This window comes from Chenopodium album, chromosome 6, assembly GCF_948465745.1.
Source record: "Chenopodium album chromosome 6, dcCheAlbu1.1, whole genome shotgun sequence".
Taxonomy (NCBI): Eukaryota; Viridiplantae; Streptophyta; class Magnoliopsida; order Caryophyllales; family Amaranthaceae; genus Chenopodium; species Chenopodium album.
Genome location: NC_137839.1, coordinates 34,119,078 through 34,145,190, shown reverse-complemented (window position 1 = coordinate 34,145,190; position 26,113 = coordinate 34,119,078). Strand labels below are relative to the sequence as shown.

Sequence of the window (26,113 nt, the reverse complement as noted above, 5' to 3'; positions counted from 1 at the left end):
GTTAAGGTCGTTATCCAAGATTCCCGAGGCCTCTTCCCAAGTTTGGCATTGATTAGGATGCCTAATGTTCTCCATTTGAAGCTCAAGTATGGAGAGGTGCAAGTTCCTAAAGACCTTAGGCTGTGCATTCAAGCCGTGGGGCATGATTTCTCGTGTTGAACCCACAAACATGGAGTTTGGAAAATGCAAGTTCTCGTGTTTATCAAGAGCATTGAGTGGAACGCACGAGGAGCATCGACATGATGGTGAAGAGGGCTGCCTTGTTACCAGGCGCGGGCGAGCGGCCTGGTGGCGTGGGCGCGCCTCTCTCGGGCACGAGCGCGCCTGTCTGGGTCTCTGTTCCGTACCCAGATTTTCGCGGCCGCGCTCTCCCTTATAGCTGGCCGCACCTGTACGGGTTTATTTAGGGACGATTTAACTAATTTCTCTTAGTTAGTTTTACTATATATAGATTAGGGGTGGAAAAAACTGACCCGACCCGAAAACCCGACTCGAAAATAGCAGGTTTGGGTTGAGATTCTTGACCCAAAAACTTAAATGGGTTGACACGAACCTCACCTGATAATAAATGGGTTAGCTAGGTTAAGGTTGAAATTTTCAACCCAAAAATGACCCACTTAACCCGAAATGAGTTAAATAGCCAAAAAAAAAAAAAAAAAAAAAAAAAAAAAAAAAAAAAAAAAAAAAAATTGCTGAAGCAAACAGTAAACTAGCCCAAGCCCATATTTAAGTTCTATTAAAAACTAAAACCCTAAATCCTCTTACACTCTCAATTTTCTCCCAGCAGCCGTAAGAAGCCCTTTCTCTCTCCTATTTCAAGTTTCCTCTCAATTTTCTCTCTCTTCAATTGTGGAGATCTATAATTCCATATTGCAATTCAAGAGTAAGGCAACCAGTTCCCAGACTTCCCACACATTAAATTATGGAAGAATGAGAGGTGGCGGCAGCGGCGACACTACTGACGATATTACAAGCTAGTAAATGTGATGAATCTGATGATCTTTGTTTTTTTTCATGTTTTTGTTATTGACCTTGTAATTTATTAATTTTTATTTTTAATTTTATTACTCGCTCGTTTATTAAGCACGCTTCTTTTAGTTAGTTTTGGTTTCAATAAACTATGTTGTTTATGGAGTATTTTGGTTTCAACTAAATCAATGTGTCTATGAACTTGAGTGTTCATTTGATAATATCAAGGGGTTTGATAATAAAAGTTATTAGAAAAATAAATCAGGCTAGTTTCAGGTTGAATAATCTGATTAAAAGTTTAAAACCCCAAAAAAAAATATCAGGTCAAATAAGGTCAATTTCGGGTTGACCCGAACCCGAAAATATCATGTTCGGGTTGGGGTTTTCAACCCGAAAAGTTAAATGGATCAGGTTAGGGTTGGGGGGTAGCTGACCCGAAATCAACTGACCCGAACACGAACCCGACCCGACCTGATCCATTTGCCAGCCCTAATATAGATTTTCATTCTATTTTTATAAGGAAGTGGATTAGAATAGATTTGAGAGAAGAATTAGAATTAGATTTTTAGAGAGAGAAAATCTAGATTGTAGAGAGAGAAGTTCTTTATTGATGATTGAAGATTGGTAATTCTAGCATTTTCTCCATTAAATTAAAGCAAGTTTGTAAGGATTTCTTTTACTTTAATGCAATCTTTAGCTTATCATTTCAATTGTTTTGTTGATTGTTCAAGTTTGAATTGAATTTGTGATTGAATTAGTTTTATTGATATGATAATGATGAAATTGTTGATTAGCTTAGTTTTGATTTCGATTTCTAGTGATTGTGAGTAGTTCTCTTGCTAGGGGAATGGTGAAGCATATATGAGTAATGGATTGATGCTAATTGGGGGAAATTGATGGAGTTGATGTTGTGATTAAATTGGTTGATTGATTAAGTGCATGTGTATGATTAATTGAAGAGTAGCTAACTTTGATTGTTACACTAGAATGCATTGTAAGCTCGCATTGATACGGAAAACTGATTTGTGGCTTGCTTTTGTCGATTGAGTAGGTTTGCAAGGTTCCTAGTTAGAGTCTCTCGTAGTTGACGATAGCTTGACCTCTATGGGATTAGCCTACCTTACTCTCTTCATTTCTTAATTGATTTTCCCTTGCAACACTCAACTTAGTCATCTCCAATCCCAATTAGCTATATCCATTCCAAGTATATGCGGATCCTAACCCTAGTGCTTGATATTATTTGATTTCTTCTTGATTGTTTGATCGTTTAGAATTTACACACCTTACTTCATTACTTCGAGATAGCTTAGCTTTGGCATTATCATTCATCTCCCATTCCTAGTGGTTCGACCCTCGACTTACTCCTATGCTAGGTATAAGGGTGTGTTGAGATATTACAAATTTTGTTTTGGCCGAGGGTAGATTAGTTTTCAACAACCTAGTCTCACCCTAGATCACCTTTAATATCAAATTAACATCTGCTCGATTCATCAATTCAATATTGCTATACTTTTACAAGCAAATCACATCTACTTAATTCATAATTTGGTTGTAAAGCGTCAAAACAATCCAATAAGAAATTATCATGCAACATCAATAATCAACAACAACAAATTACCCCTTCATATTACCCTAGAAAGAAAACTACTCAGACATAATTAAAACTAAACTATTTAAAGCAATTAAACAAGACATGATGAAAGAAATAAAGTAAATAGCTGAGATTAAAGTAGAAGAAATCGTTACCAAAGTAATCAGAATTAAAGAGTTGAATTAAGAACAAAGTAGAGAGCAAAGTTATAGAGAGAGAAAATAATCTAAGACTAAGTAGAGAGAGAAAGTCTAAGAGAAGAGAGACCCTAAACAAAAACATTAAAATCGTATTTATACAAAAATAATTACTCCTAATTAAAACTAGGAATCTCCGCTAAACAACACCTCTAAAAATCTCGCTCCTGATCGGGCCCGCCATTTTAATTTCCATTATGAGCATCTCTCGCGCCCTGCCGGGCGCGAACTAATCTTCCTCGCCCGGCCGGGCACGCCTTCGGACGGTGCCTATTTTGGCTGGGCCCGGACACTTAGGCAAGCTTGGACTTCTCGATTGGGCTCCGATTCTTCGGCCCAATCCGAATTTCCTCTTCGGGTCTTGAGTACTTGGTCCAAATGCCTTGGAATCTCAAATGTTGAGCCCTTAATCACCGGTTTGATGACTCTAACCGACCCTGGGCTATAAAAACTTGTCGTGCTCCTCCAATGCTCGTAGTCACTTCATAATATCCTAGGAAAATGCTCCAAAAGTGCAAATCCCTACAAAAGTCGACTAAAACTACGAAAACACTAGAAAACACCAATTAGTAATAAAAGTGGCTCTAAAGAGCCAAAAACACTACCAATTATGACCAAGGGACGGGGGTAAAACACTATATAAAATGAACATATCATTAGGTTTTGAAGTATGTTTGAGCTTGGTTATGAAACTTATATTGATAAGATTTTTATGAGGTTCAACATTATATTGAAAGGAGTTTCAATCCCATGTAATATGACACATTGATTAAAGATTCAATGCTTGAGAAAGGTTGATGAAATTAATGTTTTGAGTGATGCTCCTTATACAGTTTGCAAAGGATGCATCATGCATATCATGGACTATAATCGTCTATTTAATTCACGTGTTTTAAAGACAAGTGATGATAGATTTCAAATCGAAATCAAACGTAACGTTGTAATACAAATTAGAAATTCCTAAGTTCCTTGCGAAAGGACAAAGAAGAATTCTTAATGTATGGATATGAATATTATTATAAAATTTAGAAGTTGCAAAATTCATGTTTATGAGAATGTCTCATGAACTCTACTTACTAAACCCTTCCATAACCAAGGTATGAGAGTCATATTAAGGTTCTTGGATTGAAGCAAGTTATGTAATTTAAGGTAGTATGTGTTTTGAGAAAGTGTATTACATAAGTACTACGTCAACTTACAGAATTACGTTTATCAATTGAAACAAAGTTTCAATCTTTAGTTATGGTTTTATGATATTAAATAAAATGTCCAAAATAATTATGGATTGATGGGCTCATCAGGTTGATGACCTGGTGAATTAAACCCCACAGGTGAACAAAATCCATATATTATTCAAGTTCCTAATTCAGAATCATTAAAGTGGACATAAATGATTTCTTTAAATGAACTAGCATGTAAGATTGATTGGATAGCGCAGTTTCATGGGCTATAGGAGCGTAGTGAAGCTCGGTCAATCACATGGATATGCATGAATGATGCATGATCGAACTATAGACATGAGTGGATTCCTTTGACATGAGTGGAACATTGATTTCATTCAATGATTGATGTAACTGTGTACATTCAAACGTCTTCCCGTAACTGGAGATCATAAAGGGTCTTTCCTGGTTACCTCATGATTTGAGTGGGAGCCTTGGTTGCCACAAGATTGGATTGAGTCTACCTATTTAATTAGGAATGTGTCTTGGCCCCTCGAAGAGGGAGAATTCAGAAAATGCATGGCCGGGCTCAAATGGATTGCATAGTAATCATTTGTTTTGTAATTCTAACTCAATTTTTCAAGAAAAGATTTGTAGATTAATATGATACGACATGAGATGCAATCATATTATCAAATCGACACACATTGACTTAAGGAATTTGAATATTGCGCACTTGTCGCAGACAAGTGGGAGATTGAAGGAGTTATGTCTTCGATAAGTGCAATTACTAGATATATCAAGGATCACTATTATGGAGATAATAAGTTCGTTCTTTTGGGTCGTCATTATCTGTTGCTAGACTATGATCAATGATTTTTAGGCTAGTCAAATAGTTTAAAGCCCACTAGAATGGATCCTATGAGGTCACACACAAGGGTATCGGGTTAAGCAAGTTAGAGGCCCATTTATGGGCCTCATGAGTAAGTAACTAATTGTGAATTGGATTGGGCAAGCATAGTTAGATTAGAGTTAGGTTTTGGGCTTTGTCATGGACTTTTATTTAGAAATGAGATCTATAAATAAGATCCATGCCTAGGGTTGTATGACAATGTAATACCCCGTATTTTTATACGTATTTTATTTAAAAGATGTATTTTATAAAGTATTTAAATAATTTTATTATTTTAATTATGGCATTTTAACTAATATTTTTATAAAATTAAAGTTTATTTAATTCCTTTATTTATAAAAGTTGGGGCTTTATTTTAAGAAAGTTTAATTTTAACAAGTTCTATTAGGAAAGGGATTAGGAAAAACTAAAAGAGGAAAGTTTAGGGAAAGAGGGATTGGTTGAGAAGGGGTATAAATATCCCACTTATGAGGCAAATCAACTTTGCCCAAAGTGGAGAAAACCCAAGGTAAACTTCTCTCTCTCTCCTCCTTATTTTTCTTTCCTTTTCTTTTCCCCCTTCCCCTTTCTTTTTTTTTTTTCGGCTGCTCTTTGCTTGCCCCAACGCTGCCAGCCACCGGCAGCAGGTGGTCGTCGCTGCCAGCAGCCGGCAGCCGGTGGCTGCCTCCTCTTTCCCCTTTTTTTCCGAGCATGTATTAAAAAAATAAAAAATAAAAAATAAAAAAACTTAACTTTATTGTTTTAATTTAATCTATGCTTAAATCTAATTGTAAATTATGAGTTTTGGGATTTGATTTTAATGTTTGATTATAATTATTATGTTAATTAATTTTCAGATTTAAATTTAATTAAAAAGCCCCAATTTTTGAAACCCTAGGTTCTTGATTTATGAATTATTGAAGGGTTATGATGTATATTGGTTTAGATCTTTGTTTTAAGAGTTTTAAGGCTTAATTACAGCAAGTTTTAATTAAAATAAAGTGCTGGAATTTTATTTAGAACACTTAATATTATGTTTCTTGAAGGAATTTTAATTACCCTTTAATTGAGACTTAATTATGGTGTTTTAAATATAATTTCAGCTTACTTTAATTAAATTATGAGGGGTTTTAAAATATTATATATTGCTGGAAATTTGTTTAGAGTGGATTTTAATACTCTATTATGATCTTAATGTGTAGGAGACTTCGAAGTAAGCAATTTCTACTAGTCGTGACGATTTTAAGATCGTACTCAAGGTACGTTCGCGTACTTAGCATATTTTGATGATTTAGAATCATGCTAGGCTTGATGTTAATCAATTACAAGTAGTATCATGCTAAGGTTTTAAGTATGGAATTGTGAATTAATGGTGTTGGTGATTGAATTGTGAAGCATGAATTATTTGTGATGGTTTATGGATTGGAAAATTATATTTTGGCATGTTGTGTTTGAACCACACTTTTGTTTATGGCATGTTAGAATGCATGATTAATTAAACTACATGTTTAATTATGTTTGGAATATTGAAAAGGAATTTAATTATGGTTCAAATAAATTTTATTGATGCTTTAAGCATGAGAAAGGAGCTACATAAGTGTCCATGTACACGAGGAATAAATTGTATGTTGGTGCTTTTGTGCACTTAAGGTGTTTTTAACACCGAGGGATAGGATTTTTGGCGCTTTATGCGTTTAAGGTGTCTTTGACACTGAGGTAGAATTAAAAAGGGTTCAACATTAAATAATATGTGGTGACTAATTATTCAAGAATTAAATTGGTATGTTTGGTTGATTGAATAATTATTGTTAATTGATTTGTTACGCTTCGAGAGTCATCACCAAGTCCAATAACATGTAAATAACGTAAAGTGAAAGAGATTACGCACCAAAACTCTTGGAACGTATATACCTTGAGTATGAACAATGGGGGGAGTTATGGGGTTTTATATTTGACCATAACTTCTAATGGAGTACAAGACGCTGTACATTCCTTTTTATTTATTATTATGCGCAGGAATTCCGCCACCTTTGAGTGGTTATGTCGCTGGCACAGTTAGCTCCCGTGTCAGTTAACCTCAATTTATTTGGGGGAGGTATAGTTGGAAACCGGTTCGATGCGTAATCAATGCTAAATGAATTATTTAGTGTCTAGTTAAAGTGTCTTGTTGATTGTTGTGTGTGCTTGTAAAACAGGTGTATTGAGGTAAGTGTGTGTTGATAGGTGAAAGCATGTAGTGTGTTTAATTACGCTTATGTACTCAGCTTTGTTGATTATGTGTGTTTGTGTGTTTGGCCATGTCTTTATCTTGGCCCTATGATGACCCATTTTTAATGGAGAGTAGTGGGGACAAGTAGAGATAAACCTTTCAGGTATTGAAGCATATTCATGATGGGGCATGAGTGAAGAGTGAATCATGCTAGTTTCCATTAGTTTACGATGTGCTTTATGCTTTATTTATTTATGACATATTCTGTGTGGACTAACGCAAAGGTTTGGTTTTGGAACGGTTTTGGAATAAGGGCCTTTAATGGTTCCAAGTTGTAGTTTGATTTTATTTGACTTTGTTTGTTTTGGTTTTAAACTTTACTTTCGTTTGGTTGACTTTTGAGTTGACTTGTTTAAACGGTTTTTAATTTTAAGTCTTCCGCTGTGTATCTTTGATAGTTGCCTTAGCCGTTTTCACGGTGGCGGTAATGTCTTAGATATTCCTAAATCGTATTTTAAAGAGTAAAATGAGTATTTAAAGGAAAGGAATTTCTAGGGTGTTACAGACACAACACAATTAACAGTTGATTGTGCATCAAGCAACCAAGAATCCCAAAACCCTTACTCTCTCTCTCTCTCTATCCCTTGGCTTTCTCCTCCCCCCTCTTGGACTCACGACCGGCCACCTCTAGTGGCGCGTGTGGTGGTTCGTGGTGGACGTTCGTGATTTGTTCGTTGCTCCACTAGTAGAAAAAATGCTATTTGTAACTGGCGAAATTGACTTTTTGTAACTGGCATTGTTGGTTGCGAATGCCACCGTTAAAATTAGTGAAAATTATTCGTAACTGGCTAATATTAGTTATTTATAATGTACTATTCGTAACTAGCTTAACCTAACGCCAGTTACAAATAGTCTATTTTCCAAGTTAGAAAGCATACTATTCGTAACTGGCGTTAAGTTACGCCGGTTACAATAAGGGTATTATTTGTAACTGGCATAGCCTAACGCCAGTTACGAATAAGTTTTTTTTTTGTTGAAAAAAAATATTAGTAACTAGCATAGAATATAAATATATAATTTTTTGTGATAAATATTTGATTTGAATACAAGCTTAGTAGTATATCCTACCGAACGACCCATTGTCAAATGGGTTAAAACCTGTTACAATTCAACCAACAAAACACATATTCCAAATAGCTCCACATAACTTGAATCCACCCACAAAATACAATATAATTAAATACTCCAAATAATTCCACACAACTTGAATTCATCCTCAACAAACAACAAAATAAACTATATTTTCCACAAAACAATTAAAACTTGAATAAAAAAATTATTGATTTACAATTTAGGAATATATGTAATAACAATCACTAGTAAGCTAAATAGAAGTAGTCATATAGAAATGTGTTATATTGTTTTATTAAGTTAAATGCGATTAATCATAACATCGATCAATAAAATACCAGTGTTTCAAAAAAAAAAAAATTTTAAAATAATTAGCCCTTTGTTCTCGAATATCATCCAATTCTATATCGTTGTACGTTGCAAGTCTTGCCAAACTTAGCCCATTGTTCTTGAATCTCATCCAATTCTAGTACAGACAATTTTCAATATATAAAAATTCTGAAAAAAGAAAGAGAACTATTACCTAGAGTGTTAGGAGCAGATGGTGCAAGATTCATCTCAATGTTCTTTAGCTTTAGCTTCTAAATACTTCTCCAGATTATCAATACTTTGACTTGATGTCCCAAGATATCTTACAGACATAGCCCACTTGTAAATGCACGTCATTTAGAAACAAATGAAAAAGGTCCAAAGATTAGATGATACATGATACTATCAACCTCAAAAGAAAGAGGATTTGTACAAGATCTGAAGGACATCACTAGATCTTAACAACAAGCAATAAAACTGCAGGACATCACTAGACTTTTACCTCAAATTAGTATAAGATAATTAGATAACAAGTCATAATCATAGTACTCGACAAAATGAAGGACATATTAATTAATGAGCAATGATGAGAAAATTAGTCAATTTTTAAGCAATTAAATACCCATAGCATATAGAATTCAGATAGAAAATGAAAAAGAAAAATCAGATTTGTAATGCATTGAAATGACAAAAGCTCAATAACTAATCTAGATTCACACATTAAAAATTTCCCTTTCTTTTTGATTTGTCAAACAATGTCTGATCTTATCCAACAAAGAAGGAATAACTTACCATGAGTATAAAACCAAGATGTTAGATATGCACTAGATGTAGTATGTGTGTTATACCCTTATAATTTAAGATGCCAAAACATCAAAACCATAGACAAGAAAAGTTTTACATAAGTTAGCTCTAACCAAGACAAAACTATATAGAAAATAGGAACCATGTTACAAGTGACATTACCTCTAACCAAGAAAAAACTTAGCTTCTACCTCCGGTCCACATACTCCACGACACCTACAAGACAATGCATTTATCTAATAAAAAATTAAATATTTTCTAACAATTTAAACAATCAACACTATCCAATCTCAAATGCCAAACTCTTTCAAAACAAATCAATAATTACAAGGGATACATTGAACCATATATACCTTATTCATCTTCTCAAAGGAAAGTAGGGAACAACCCACCACAACACCCACCTTTTGACAGCCTCCCCTGCAACTACAACAAACCAATTAGGCCACCTAACATCAACCTTCTCTTCTTCTACATACACCGGTATCAAATCGTCCCACTCGATAATAACGAAATACAAGCAATAAAATAAGGGTACCTCTCAAAAGTAGATGTTCTTAATCCTAGTTTACTATGAAACCCGAGTTTGCACTAGAAAATAATTAAAATCAAACTTCCATGAAATTAAATTAACAAACAAAACAACAAAACCTAGAATTTCAACTTTGTAGTTCTTTTAGCATATAATTGCTTAAAATTATATTAAAAAAAATGTTGTTTCTGCATTCCAGCAACTCTAGCTGTAGTTTCTAACTTATTAATACAAAAGGGTGTAACTTCTAATGGTCTTTTCCATGTTCATATTTTTGTATTTTATTAAAAAAAATCATAAAGATATAAAATATTAGACCAATTTCTGAAATAAGTTTTTGAAGCAGCATACATGACTCTACCACATGACTATTAGACCAAGTTTTGAGTTCAATTTTGATTTTCATTTCTCAAATCAGATTTGTAATTCATCTCCGAATTCAAATTTGAGATTTAGCTTTGAAGTTCAGAACTGAATTTCAAAATTGAAAATCAGAGCTGAAATCAGTTCTAAAATTCAGCTGCAAATTCATGAATGTTTAGGTGCATATCTTAACTTAAATAGCAAACAAATCAACAACATCTAAATTAAAAGTCAATTGGAAGTTTACCTCTAACAAACGAGGACTTAAATCCATTGGATTTGTTGAGGACGATGGGGAAGGTTGAGCATCAATTACTTGCAATTGATAACCAATAATATATGTGGTATGAAAGTAGAAAAATAAGATTTTATAGATGTTGTAATGCCTACCTTATATACTGTTAAAAGCACAGCCTAGTGCCACTATATTATGGAACTTGTATACTCATCAAGTTTATGTTATAAACTAGCAAAATTGAACCAGAAATTTTAGGAAGAAGAAAAATTTTAATTTATACTCTAGAATTACAAACAATGAAAATACATTAGCCTGAGGTTTCATTCTCTCCTCAGATAACTAAATAATTCACCCAACAATATTCTCCATTCTTTTCCCCTCCAAATTTCTATGTTTCTAGAACTGAAAATTTCTTTGCTTTCTCTCTAATTATCTGGCACATTATAATTTACTTAGAACTACATTCTAGATTTCTAGCTATAATCAGAACCTCTCCTTTAATAAATCTGATTACAAAAATTAAGCACGAACTCTCTCAATCTACTCATTTAAATTGACTCCCAGATAGTGCATACCACCTCAACAGGTGAGAATTGACAAATGAGTACACGACTAGTATTTTGCATTTTAAATTCTTAACCATTAACACCACTCTAAGACCCAACACTATAATGTAAAGGAATTCCATAGCAAGAATAAGTATTAGAAGGATGGATAGTTTAATTCTACGTTTTGATTCATTAATTCTAGCACAAGCAAAAAATTCTCAATACACTCCAAATTCGGCTTAAAATTCTTCGAAAACTAAGTTTCCAGTCACATGCACTTTTATATTCATATCAGATACAAAAATTACAACCAGAAATCACAGAATTAATGAACAACCTTAAAGGATATTTGTGCGGCACCATATATTCAAATTATACCTTTTGGTAACCTTTAAAAGGGGATAAAAATCAACAGAAATAATTAGGACCAAAAAATTCACCGAAAAATTAGAATCAATGAAAATTTTGTAAACAATATATCATGATTAATCTACAAAACCAATAGTACAAGGAAAATTCACGGAAATTAAAAATTTAAAATCATAATTCAACAGATCACAAATAATTAGTAGTAATAAAAAAGATAACTGCATAAAAGAGAGAAGATGGGTAACCGACCTGCTGCCTCACCGCCGTCAAATGCCTCAAACCTAAACCCACCATCACCGCTGCCTCACCGCCATCAATTGCTTCGAACCCTAACCAGCCGTCACCGCTACCTCACCTACATATTAAATAAGTTAGCGTTTATGGCTGAATTAACGAATGAATTAGCAAAAGAAATACTGAAATTTACAAAGCAATGCAAAAATAAAAAATGGAATAATTAGCTCTTCAATGGCGGCTTTCGATTTGAACAGAGCAAAGAGAAGGGAAATTGGTTTGATCGTGGATAAAGGGTTAGTTCTTTTATCAATACGTACTGAAATTTCTGTTTGACTATTCTTATGAATTTTTTGGGGGAATTTCAATAAAAGCGGTATTTTTTCCGTCAAATTTTTAGTGGGATTTGGAAACCAAATAAAATATCACTCAACTTAATTTAATAAAAAAATAGACAATGAATTAAGGTTATTTGTCGCCCAACTATGCTAATAGGCAACCAAGTTATATTTCGTGGCCCAAAAAACTAATAAAGGACAACACAAGTTACACAACCCCTGTTTTGTTGCTCATATATCTGAATAGGGCAACAAAGATTTAACTTGTTGCCCATAATTTTATTTTAAGCAACATATTTAATCTTGTCGCACAAAATATCAACAATGTGCAACGAAAGGAAGTTTTGTTGCCCTTACTAAAGCACCCATCGCTCAAAAAGCTTTTTCTTCTAGTGATACCTTTGGTTTTTAAAAAGAGACCGAAAGCATACCTTGATATTCTTGATGAAATAGTTTAGGAAAAGCGTTAGATTATAGCAGTTTCAAAGGAGAGATAAAGTTTTAAGTTTATGTATGGAAAAAAAAGGAGTGTAGGTAAAAGAAGCGCAGACTACAACTAATTTTTTTTTTGTTTTAAAATTAATAAAAAAAAATAATAAGAATAATAGTGAAGTGTGAGTGGTGCGCGCTAATATTATATTAGTAACCATCCTTAATAAAGTCCCTTACAATTAATAAGGTCAATAAAGTTTGACTTATTAGTTGTAACTGGCATTTTTTATGCCCCTTACTAATAGCTGGTCAGCTATCATTAACCTACAATTTGTAACTTACCTTGGTTATGTCAGTTACTAATACTAATTTATTTGTAACCCGCACTATCTATGTTAGTTACTAATATTCTTTTTGTAACTAACATAATTAATGTCAGTTACTACTAGGGCGTTACAAATAACACTTTTTCTACTAGTGCTCGTTCTTCTCTTTAGAAGGTCAATTGAAGGGTTCAATTGCAACTAACTAGCATTAGTGGAGGTCTTAATCCGTGCCTGTGGACCAAGTAGAGGAATCACGTTTGAGGTTCTTTGTCTCCCTTTGTAGGGAATATTTCAAGCGTTAATCCCCTAACTTGAACCCCACTGTGATCATACACTAAAGTACGGTGGCGTCCAAAGGGAAAGAAGATAGAGCAAAAGAGCCGCCAACAAGTTTTTTAGAAACTTGTAAACCGTTCACGAGGTGAAGGTTACACCCCTTAACGATCCAAGAGATCCTCAACTCCATAAGGTCTTGAACCAAATAGGGTTCGGGGATGAAGGTACAAATCCAACCTAAAAGAGATTGAACCTGCCCTAATAATAGGCCTCTACTTTATTTTGATCGTATTCATGTGCGCTTTCTGACTAACATGCAATCAATAGGATTAACCCTAAACCTGTTTAATCTATGTTGGTTGAATATTAATGCACAAATAAATCTATTATTGGCGATCACTTGAATTATAATCAAATTAACCCTAAACAAGATTATTAATTATCTTATTAAGCGTGATTACAAGTACAAATTCCCTTTAAACATGCATAAAAGGTGTGATCAAGCAATAACAATAAATATAATCAAGCAACATTATAAATAATCAATATAATAATATATAATTATAAATATTAATAATAATTAAAACAATTATAAAAATAATCATGAATCATGTTAAAGCATAATAATAATAAGATCCTAAGCATGATACTAACAAGATTAATAACAAACTCTAGCATGTCACTAAACAACAATAAAAAATCATATATTTAGCCCTAACATGATACTAACATGAATAAATATTAGGAAGAACATAAAAGGCATCATACTTTTAATCATACTTAATATTAAAGTTACCCTAGACATGATACTAGGAATATCATAATAACAATCTATGCATGAACTCTACATCATAACATCAATAAAAACCATTAAAGTACTTGCTTTGATGCCTCGTACCTCTTTCTAATAACAAAATACACACGTTAGTAACTTCAATGAAAATAATAAACGAAGAATTAAATTAAATAATGGAAATAGAGATTGGGACCAAACCCTCAGAAATTAAAACCTTTCACGTTTAGGGCGAAGGCAACTTCGAATATGGCTAGGTGTTTCTAAATCTAAAGAGTGCGGAATTTTTATATTTGAGAGAAGGCTAGTTTAGAAAAGAGAGAGAGAGTAATCAAGAAAACTTGATGAGAGTTGGTGAATCAAAACGGAGTTTTTAACACATTATTTATAGAGAAAATCAGCCAAAAATATAGAAAATCAAAAACAGAGTTCTGACGCAAAAAAACAAATTGGCGCCAAACGCTGACCTTAGCGCCAGACGCTAAGGCTAGCGCCAGGCGCCAAACATAGCGTCAGGCGCTACAGTTGACACTTGGCGCTGACTCGGAAATTCAAGCGTTTTCTTAAAATCTGATAAAAATTGCCGTATAGGAGGATAAAATCGTATTTTCCTCAAAAACGTTCTTTGATTCTATTAAAACTCTAAAAAGACAACCAAAGTCAATTTATCAATGCTAATTGAATTAGGAATGAAAAGAACCTTCTAGAAGAATCTAGAAGACTAAAACCATTCCTAATCGCATTAGGAATGATAAATCCATATTAGGCCCTCCCCTAGATCATTGGGCCGCATATAAGGGTCAAACCGGGCCCAGTTTGGTATTTTGGCCATAACTTCCTTAATATTCATCGGAATTGGGCTTATAATATATCGTTGGAAAGCTCTTTTCAAACCCCATCCAACTACACTATTATTGGACCCATATCATGGACCAACCAAACGGGATTGTCTATTTTCTTAAAATAGGTTTTCAAAAACAGAGAGAAGAGAAAAGAAATTAAAACTATTCGCAACACTAAACTTTCCACACTTTCACTTCATTCGATTATGATTCGACATGAAAGGTACTCATCACTGGGTTTGGTTTTGGGGAGACACAAATGGGTGTCTACAGAAGCCCCCACTTTGACTGAGTTTGGAGAAACGCAAGTTTCGAAAACAAAAGTCAAAGTATTGATAGGGACGGAGAATGATTCAGAACGTTCTGCGATCCTAAATCATTTTTGTAATGCCGATACCTACAAACTAGCGTTAGTTAAACAGATAAAAGAGTTAAGAAACGCATATCTTTCACCGTCGAGCACACGTCTCTGAAGGTAACCAATTTGTTGCTGCATTACTGTTGTTTTGATGACTTCTTGCTAAGGGAATGCCATCCCGCTTGAAAACCGCTACGCTTGTAACTGCTTCCAATATAGAAGATTGCTTCACTTGAAACGATCCTCTTCCGCTTTGATAATATTTCACGTCTAAGGGAACACTATCGCAGATTGCTTCGCTTGAAACAATCTTCTTCCGCTTTGTGACCATCTTCCACGTCTAAGGGAACATGATCGAAGACAACTTTGCTTGAAATCACCATTAGTTGTTTTTGACAACTCTCCACAATCTAGGGAACGCTGCCTTAAGATATCTTCGCTTGAAGCTATCCTTACTTGTTGCGATAATTTTCCAAGGAAATTACCGAAGATCTCCGCTTGTCGATCTTTAAAAGTTCGCTTGAACTTTGCTTCCGCTATGCCTGTACGCCGGCGCTTTTGCTGTTTGAACCTGTATGTCGGTGCCTTTTTGCTGAATGAATGAACCAATATGTCGGTGCCTTTCCGAATGAACCAGTATGTCGGTGCCTTTTGCGATGAGCCAATGCTTAGGCGCTTTAAGCTAAGTGAGACGATCTTTCATCAGGTCGATCACTTCATGCAATCAAGCCGATTACTAAAAATCGTGTCAAATTTCTTAGAGTGGCTAACTGGCATACCAAGGAACCCAAAATATATTGCAAAAAGTTAGAACAACCGTACTGAGTGGCTGACTATTCTAGCGCCGCTGAAATAACATCAACGCCACACAACTGGCTGTAGCGCCAGACGCTAGAGTTGGCGCCAGGCGCCAAGCCTATCTGTTGATGCCAAGGTCTAGCGCTTGGCGCCAGAGTCGGGTTTTCCTTAAATACCCTTCTCTTCTTCATTTTCGCCGCTGCTCTTCGCATTTCGGCTTCGAAAAATCTCATAACTTCATTTGCTTCGTTCTTGCTCGTTTCTCAACCAAATTCGCTCAAATTTGTTGCAAATCAAAGCTTATTTCATCCATTTTCCCGATCTATGTAAGTTTTCTTCAAACTCACAACGGTTTTTATGAATTTTGCATGTGTTTATTCTCGAATTTCATGAAAATTCGAAACTTAGAATCAAAACTTAGAATGCTTAATTCTCTTTGTTTGTCAAATTTTATGCCATGAAATTGCTTGATTATGCTTACATATTGCCTTGGGAGTTATTTGAGACTTGTTTGACTCAATTTGGTGAAGAAATGAACAAATTGCCATTGTTGAACCTCTTAAGGTCGGGAATGCAATGTGGCTCGTTCTTGATGTTTTTGCTAGCAATTCTTGTCCAATATGTCACAATAATTACTATAGCATTGCAAGAAATTGTTTGATTGCTTGAAAAATGCCGTTATGCTCAATTTGAATTTGTGCTCTATTTTAGTACTACGTACTCTGTTTTTTTTTTATGCGAACATAGTATCATGCGGCTAGGCGAACCTTAGATACTATAGAACCTTAATTTATGATAATTCTGCACAATGTAGCATGGCTAGACAGCGAGGTTCCGGTTCACGGTCCCGAGACGTTCGACGGGAGCATGAGTGTAACACCCCGTATTTTCGAACCATTACTTTGTGTGTGTTTCAACCTATAAAGCCTAATTTTTAATTTAAATCTCAATTTCTAAATTAAAATGCTAATTTAATTATTAAGACCGTTCTTTGTTTTAAAGGTCATCCCAACCTTTTCAGACTCTAATTATAATATTTTGACAAGACGTTTGAAAGTTATTATTTAAAAGGGTTCTATATTTGAGTTTTAATCATTTCAAACTGTATTTGACTTATCTGAATTGATATTAGCTTTAAAGGGTGATTCCTTAAGCTTAAGCATCAATTCAGTAAGTGTTTCTATAAAAATTATGTAATATCAATATTTAACTTATCACAATTGATACGGGTCATCATGGGTGATTCCTTGATTGAAGTGCCAATTTGATAGGTATAAAATGATTCTATGATTTTAAAGATGTTTTACGTTCAATCGTATCAATATCGATGTATAAAGTTGTATTGGGTGATTCCGTCGACTTGATTATCGAATTGATATTGTTTACAAACTATTCTTTAATTTATATTTATAAAACTCATTATAATTTCCTTTTATTAATTGGGTCATTATAAATTAATAATATTATTGGTTTCGTATATCACCTCTTTATATTGCTTTTCAGTAAAATATGAACTTTATATATATTTTTGTTTCGTGATTTAAATTATGGTTTTCATTATTATTATTGTAATTAATATTTATATTATTATTGATTTATCAATAATGTAATCTATATTATTGTTTTTTTTATTGTAAAAACATACTTTCAAATCGCTTCTCGTTACATCCCTTTCCTAGTCTAGTTTCAGGCCAACTAGACTTTGTTTATTAGTCGGGTATCGCCTTAACACTTTCATGACTAAATAGTTTAATATAGACTTGTTTATTAGCTTTCCTTATCCCATTCTTAAGCCTCAACTAATTATTCAATCAAGCCCAAAAGGGAAGCCTTGAATCCTAACTTTGTATGGCCTTTTCGTAAGCTCAATTTGAGCCCATTCCTAATGATTCTCACGGCAGCAATCAAAGGGCAAGAGGCTGATATTTTTCACCCTAGTAACCCCCTCTTAAGTTTGTCTTAATGGCCAATCAAAGCTCTAATGAAGGCTGCCCAAAAGACTCCTCATTCCCCATCACTTTTACGTTCAAATATTTGTTTTCCCCATCACAAAAGAACGCAGCACAACTCCTCCTTTTCTCTTCAATATTTTCTTGCATTCAAGGGGTAAGTCAAGGGTGATTTGAACCCTAGTTGCTTCTACCAATGGTTCCTAATTCGTGCCATATTCATCCCCTTTTGAAGGATCAAAATTGGAAGAATAACAAGGGTTTTTAGAGGGTTGTTTTGGGCGTGATCTTACGCGTGGGTGGTCTGATCTCGTGGCTCTTCTCTTTTCTCTTCTTAATCTGATTTTTCATGATCTCCATTCAAGGTAACTAGCCTTTCTTCCCTTAGGTTAGAAATGCTAGGTTTTAGGGTTGAATTGATAGGTAGAAATCATGTTAGGGTTAGATTGATTTGTTGATTTTCGTTCTTGATATGTATGTCAGAATCTCGTGTACAATTAAGGGATTTTGGGTGCTTGAATCATGGTTTTTCATGCTTGAATTATCTTACAATCAATCCCTAATAGGTGTATGATATGTTTTATGATTATATTAGGTTTTGTGATGACTTGTGGGTACTTAAAAAACTGATTATGTAATCTGATTATGTGTGTATAAGACTGTAGTTTCTGCAGTGGTTATTAGTCGTGAATGAGCCATGAATTCAATGATTTTATTTTATATTATTGTAGAGGATTGTTTTACGAACGATTTGATATATTATGGGTAAAATTCGGAGGTGTTTAAGGCCACCAAATGACTGATTCTGTGAGACAAGCTGTGCTGCCAACGAGAATATGAACGTGATGTTAGATAGAGCTTATGAGCATGTATATATCTTATATTTGTGACCAATTGAATATATCTTCTAGGTTATCATGTTAGGATTATTATAAGTTTATACCATAGCGAAATTCCATGTTTATATGCAAAATTCTATCTTTTTATGAGCATGTATATTCTAAACTCTTGGATTGCTGACAGCATGTTTAGTATATCTTCTTAGGTCTTAAATTAATTATCTTGATTGATTTTATTGCCTAATTTGAATTAGCATCATGTTAGGATATTCCCTAAATTGATATAGCATGATTTTATATAATTTAAGATAGTTTAAAGTGCCTAAATTAGTGCAACATAGCTGCTGCCCCTAATCTGCTTGGCGTGTGAAGGATGGTGATTTTCAATTGTGTATTCCTTGATTTCTAAGCGTAAATGCATGTTTAATATGGCCTATTGTGTTTTTAGAGTGTGTACTAAAATGGGCTAAGCTTAGTTTCATGTTTAAGGTGGGTTTTTGGGTGATTTGGTATAATTGGTACTGCTGTACATTAGTGTAGGGGCTGCTGTAAATATGATTTTAATTTGGCATGTTCTCTTTTGAATTTTAAGTCCGGAATGGTTTTATATGATGCCTAATGAGTGTATGTATATGCCTATATTTTTATTTTGCATTTTAAGCATGTTTGGTTGGGTTTTTATGATGATTTTCGGAGTTACTTGTTGTTGTCCTGTTTTGGTTGTTTTATGAAATTCTAGTTTGGATTTGTTGTTTAATAAAATGAATTTATGGGATTTTTATTATAACTATTATATGTTAGTTGAATTTATATGTTAATAAGTGATTTGTGAATTTTTGGGTATTATAAACCCCTAAAGTGAAATATTTCTATGTGTGTTTGGATATGTGTGGGTTGTAATTGTATTGTCGACGTCGTAATGCTTTAGAGAAGGATAACACTGTCTTTAGCCTCACTTCGCCAAGAGTTGTGAATGCACTTAATTGTTGAATTTCGATAATTAATTATATTCCCAAACTCAGACGATACCTTTTGCGTTTTATTAAGTTGAAGTGTGTTTTGAAAGGGAGTTTCAATTGAATTTAAGAAATATGATTTTCTTATGCAGTTTGAATTGAGTGTAAGACCATTTTTGGCTTCTCTGCAGATTTCTGAGTGAAATATATTGTATTATCTATTTTAAGTGATTTTTGAATTGTGTGTGGGGCCATAGTCGGGTGTGAGGCCGAGTTGCTTCCCGATGGTTAATGAACATGCTAACTACCTGGATTGCGAGTCTTAGGTAGCTCAACCTGGGTTAATTGTTGTCGTCCGGGGGTGTGTAAGACCTTATAGGCATCTACCCATAACCGGGAGTTGGCCAATCTTAGACACGGTCTCTGCGAGATGACCGGGGGTTCGTCCTGACAAACCTTAGGAAGTGGATTGCGAGGCCACTAGCGTTCCCTCCATGCCAGTTCTACTGTTTTGAAGGTTTTGGTTTTGAAATGTTTAAACTAATAAATTATTACTTATTTGAAGTCTATATATTTTTTTATGATTGAAATTGAGTGATTTAATATTGATATTTCTGTTTTAAGTTTATTTTGAAATATTTCATTGTTTGTATGGTTTGATGGTTTTAAGTGATTTCATTCGAGTTTTCAAGTTGATTGTGGTCATGGTTTCTTTCTGTTAATTTAAGTCTAAGATCTTCTATTTCTGATGTGAGGGAGAACTGCTAGTTGCTCCCCACTGATTGTGGAAAGTTGTTATAATTTGCAGGTTTCATTTGTTTATTTGATATCTGTGACGCTGGGTTGGGGATTGAGAGTTTAGAACCTAACTTTTAGGCTTGTATGCCTTTGTTGTTAGTTGGCTGTTTGATTATTTTGAATTTAGTCTAGTTTGGCCGATAAGGGTTGTTCTGCCCTTGGATTTTGAATGTAATTAATTTGTCCATGTTAAAGTTTGTTTGCTATTTTCTTTTGTTCACATAGTTTGCGCTTAGCTTAAACAACTTAATTTGGATGTGTGAATAAGTTTAATTTGACTTTTAGACCTAGGTTAAGCTTGACTTTTCTAATCGAAGTTAAGTAGCCTCCCGTTCAAGCGTAATTCCGCTAACGCTTCCAGTTCCAAAAGGACGGGGTGTTACAATGAGCCCGTGGAGGACGATGCCGAGTCGTCGTCCACTTCGCTCGGTCGACTCCCCGAGTGGGATGAGCGGACCTTGTTCTTTTCCCCCGTCCACCACATTTCTGAGAGGGTGATGTAGGAGTTTATAGGTACTACGCAGCGGAAAAACATGAATCATATTCAATCAAGTACCAATCCCAAGAATCACATGCATAACACAAAATACACATAATCATACCTTTGACGCGTGAATTCCACGAACCTATTCGATAGGAAAATTAGGGAGAGAATAGAGCCCCAAGCGTTGCTCCTCTACTTAGTCCACGAGATTCGAACGAGTCGTCCACCAATACTAGATTGGTCGAGTGATTGAGGAAAACCGCGATCACCACCTTTACGGACAACCGACCACCGCACGAACCACCACCACCGCGACACACCATCGGCGCCTAGGAGGAGGAGAGAGCCGTGAGAGAGAGAGGACTTTGAGAGTGTTGGGTTTCGTGTTTGCTAATTAGGGTTTGATCACACTGATCAGTTAATTGCTTACATGCTGCAAACCTAGGCACCTAGTCTATTTATAATCTCATTATAATTAGACTAGGGCACGAAGCCCAAAACTCCTTCTAATCCACTACATGGCCGGCCACCTAGAGTGATGAGGCCCATGATGGGCCCGTCCTCTAATGCTCGATCTAGCCCCTTTGTGTGACCTTATAGGATCCGTCCAATTGGGCTTTGGGCTATTTTACTAGTCCAAAGATCGTTAGTACCTCTAGCTATGGCAAAACGACGACCCAAATGTACGAACTTAATTATCTCCATAATTTGATCCATTTATATATCTAGTAATTGCACACGACGAAGACATAACTCCTTCAATCTCCCACTTGTCTGAGACAAGGGTGCAATATTCAAATTCCTTGAGTCAATATATGTGTCGATTTGATAATATGATTGCATCACATGTCGAGATCATATTAATCTACAAATCGTTTCTTGAAATCTGAGTTAGAATTACAAAACCAAATGATTACTGTGTAATGCATTTGAACGCGGCCACGTATTTTCTGAATTCTCCCTCTTCAAGCGGCCATGACACATTTCCTAATTTAATAGGTAGACTCTATCCAATCTTGTGGTAACATGACTCCCACTCAACTTCTGAAATAACCAGGAAACACCCTTTATAATCTCCAGTTACGGCTAGACGTTTGAGTGTACCACAGTCACAACATCCATTGAATGAAATCAATGTTCCACTCATGTCAAAGGAATCCACTAATATATACGGAAGCTCTATACTTGAACTTCAAAGTAGGTCAATAGTTCGATCATGCATCATTCATGCATATCCAAGTGATTGACCGAGCATCACTATGCCCCTATAGCCCATGAAACTGCGCTATCTAATCAATCTTACATGCTAGTTCATTTATTGAAATCATTTATGTCCACTTTAATGATCTCGAACTAGGAACTTTAAATAATATATGAATTTTGTTCACCTGTGGGGTTTCAATTCACCAGGTCATCAACCTGATGAGCCCATCAGTTCATAATTATTTTGGACATTTTATTTAATTTCCAAAACCATAATTAAATAAGAGAAATAATAATTTCTATTTTCAACATAATTCTGCAAATTGATGCATTTCTCATGTAATATGTTTTCTCAAAACATATACAACTTAAATTACACAACTTGCTTCAATCCTAGGACTTTAATATGACTTTCATACCTTAGTCCATGGAAGGGGTTTAGTGATTTCTCACTCATATTAAAACTTTGCAGAACACGACCTTCCGCTGGTCAATGATCTCATAATTGAGGTGATATCTCATATCCTTTTGGATTTGTGATGTGACTCTGGCTCCTTTGTTTTTGGGCAAAGGTGACCTGTTAGTCACATGACATTTTAATCCAAACTTCCTCTGTAACTATACACATATTATGACATTGAGTATGCAACAGTGCTCTGCTTTGAACTCTTCAAGCTCACTGTCCTTTTCCATTCAGACACAAATATGCATTTAGATCACCATCTAGAATCATCTTGTCTATTTGGAAAACTTGCATTCGTGTAACCTTTTGACAACTTGCTTAAATTACCATTTAACACAATACCTAGAAATATTCCTTTTAGTGCTTCTCAAGGACTCAAGGATCTATTCTTGGTAATTCTCCGTATGCTTATTCTGAATCTGCTTGAAACATGCTACATATGTACAAGTCATGTGCAACATCTTTCATTGTACGTTTCATGGCACATATAATGAACCTTTTGCAAAAGCATAAGGTACACTATCCATACAACTCAACTCTATTAGCTTTTGAAGGCACTGAGTCTCACTAAGTGTATTACCATGAAACATGGGAAGATATTCTATCTTAGAGTCTTGCTTCATGAACTTGTCAAGATCCTCATCAACATAAGTCTCTTGATTCATTCTAATCATTCTTCAAGATTCACTTCAAGGATCTTAATTCCCAATATGTACTTAACATCTTCTAAGTCTATCATATTGAAACAATCTTTCTAACCATTGCTTGACTTATTCAAGCATTGATATATCATTTCATATGAACTGTATGTCAACTACACACTAGACTAAAAGACCAATTACTCCCACTAAACTTCTTGTCTCTACAAGATTCCCTTTTCGTTCTATTAAGGAAATCAAACTGTTTGATTGCCTCATCAAAACGAATGGTCCAACTCCTTAATGCTTACTTCAATTCATAAATGAATTTCTGAAGTTTGCAAAACTTTCTAGGAATTTCTGGATTTCAAAACTCTTAGGATGTATCATATACATTCTCACCATCAAGAACATTTCATGAAAGCGATTTTGATATCCATAACTAGAATAATCCGAATAGGCTTACCCAACTAATAGGTTTGACCCTATTTGTAAGACTATTATAGACTAACACATTTTTACAAACATGGAGTCTGTACTGGATTTCATGGCTTTAAGCCATTTTCTGAGTTGGCATTTATCCAAAGCTTGATTGTAGGGCATGGATTCTAACCATTCCAATAGGAAAATTTTAGAATCCACTTTTTCTCAAAATTTCAACAAACTGTTTGTTTTTATCCCAAGTAACCTACGATAGGTATGAGCGACAATAGAATTATTCTCTTCAACTCTTTGAAGCCTTTCATTCTTGTGGGACGATAGAAGCCTCGCTAGTGGAATTAGCTTGCTTTGACACATGGTTTATCAAATTAGATGATTTCATATGCCTTCGTCTCTGATGTAGTGTTATCCACATCTATTTGTTGCTCGTCTCGAATCTTATCGAGATCTAACTTTACTCCCACTTGGCTTTGTAGGAAGACATTCTTTCTATAAAGACACTATCGCGAGCAACAAACACTTTGTTTCTACGCGATTGTAGGAATGATACCTCTTAGTTTCCATGAGAAAACCCATGAAGAACTACATTTCTTATTTAGGGTGTATTATGTCATCTTAGTAAACATTTTACATTGATTTCATAACCCTTTATCCAATTTAGAAAAGATAACTTTTGGAACATTTCCAAATCATAACTCTTATGACATCTTTTCTACTGCTTTGGTTAAGCTTCCTGTTTAGTATATTCGCAATTGTTGTTGTTCTAATGCATATCCTCAAAACGATATTTGTAAATCATTAAATCTTGGATCGAACAATGGCAAGCAAAGTTTGATTCATTCTTCATAAACATACACTTTAATTGTAATGTTTCTGGATTGTGAATTAATTCAACAATTCCCTCTAGATGATCATTCTTTTGAGTAAATATTTATCACAACAATCATATTGTGGTGTTAAATTGTTCATCTCAAACTGATTTTGCATTTCATTTTTGGAATTTTGAACTTTTCAATGTTTCCAAGCTTTACTTCATTAAGTAATTATCGAAATATTTACTTAAATCGTTAGTAAAAGCGATGTAATAGTTAAATCCCTTTGCTAGTTTTGAACTTATTGATTCACATACATCATATGTATGAGTACCAAAAGGTCATTTTAGCTTCTTTTACCCTTTCTACTAAAATGCAACTTGGTCATCTTAACTTATCAAGCATGACTTCTAATTCTCAAGTGATTCATAATCATATAAGAATGAGAGTCCATCCAAAACTTTGGATGTGCAAATGGTTTATGTGACCCAACCTTACTTTGTTATAAGTAAGTGTATTTTGAATCATCTAAATCTTATTTTGTGATCTACTTATATCAATGTCATAAAACAAAATTAACTCAAATATAGCAAAATGAAAACAATTTATTACCTTGGTCATGGATCAACACTTGTCCAAGCCAAGTAAACCAAATTCAGTATTCAAAACAAGAAAACCGAAATATTGTCTCATCAAAACTGGAAATTGTTCTAAAATCATGATAAACTAATCAAAATTTAAAACTATGAAGCTATCTCTGGTCACTCAAATACTTCTAGTGTACCTTCAAGCTCCATTTCCATGCTAGCTTCACTTATTTGCAGTTCCTGCGCAACATCACTATGTTAAGCACTGCAACTTGGTATCACATACCTAAGTGAAAGTTAAAATGTTTATAACATTATACCTGAGGTTGATGCTCCATTCTTCTTGAGGAAGTCATGGTATTTCTGGCAATTTCGCTTCCAATGCCCCTTCTTCTTGCAGTAAAAGCATTCACTTTCACTTGCAGCCTTGGGCTTTGGAGTCGTCTTAGGCTTTTCAGGAGCCTTGGCAACTTGCTTTCCCTTGCTCTTGGCATTAGCCTTTTGCCCCTTATTCTTGAACCCCTTTCCCTTTTGAATCATAAGTACTTCCATCTTAGGTTCCTTAGGGATTTGTTTCTCAGCACTAACCAGCATTGCATGCAATTGATTCATAGTCTTTGCAGTGGCAGTCATGTTAAAGTTCATGATAAACTGGTTGAAACTTTCTGGTAGTGAATGGAGAATGATGTTTGTTGCCAAATCATCACTGTATGGGTGCCCCAGTTTTTCCATACTTTGAATTAGGCCGATCATTTTGAAAACATGATCATGAACTGTGGCTCCCTTCTCCATCCTACAATCCAGAATCTCACGATGGAGCTCATACCTTTCAACTCTAGCTTGTTTCTTAAACAAAGCTTTGAGTTCTTGCATGATTGAGTAGGCATCCTGGTCCTCAAAACGCTTTTGAAGACTAGGTTCCATGGTAGAAATCATTAAGCAAGTGATAGGTATAGCTCTGTCATGAGCTTCCTTGTGCTTCTTGATCTCTGCCGCAGTTGGATTTTCTGGCAAAGGTCCTGGTAATGGGGTATCAATGATATCCTCTTTACCCTCAGATTTCAGAACAAGTCTTAGCATTCTTTCCCAAGTGGAAAAGTTCTCCCCTGTCAACCTATCCTTCTCAAGGAATGGTCGAAGGTTGTAAACGTTGTTGTCATTGTGGTTACGGCTACCCATCTATGTCAAAATAAGGCAAAGTTCAATAATTATGTTTAATTTAAAATTAAAGTAC

General features: G+C 34.7%; 1 long non-coding RNA gene across 4 annotated transcripts; it reads right to left on the bottom strand.

The window, feature by feature from the left end:
* Positions 1–8,319: 8,319 nt before the first annotated feature.
* LOC145634816 (uncharacterized) lies at positions 8,320–11,941 on the bottom strand. Of its 4 annotated transcripts, none has more exons than XR_014113593.1 (3): positions 11,562–11,941; positions 9,616–9,682; positions 8,320–9,498 (listed from the first exon to the last, which is right to left on the bottom strand). It is a non-coding gene; the product is annotated as an uncharacterized LOC145634816 (long non-coding RNA). The 4 variants fall into 4 exon arrangements; XR_014113594.1 differs by having other exon boundaries at positions 8,320–9,478; XR_014113592.1 differs by lacking the exon at positions 11,562–11,941 and adding an exon at positions 10,405–11,547.
* Positions 11,942–26,113: the final 14,172 nt, after the last annotated feature.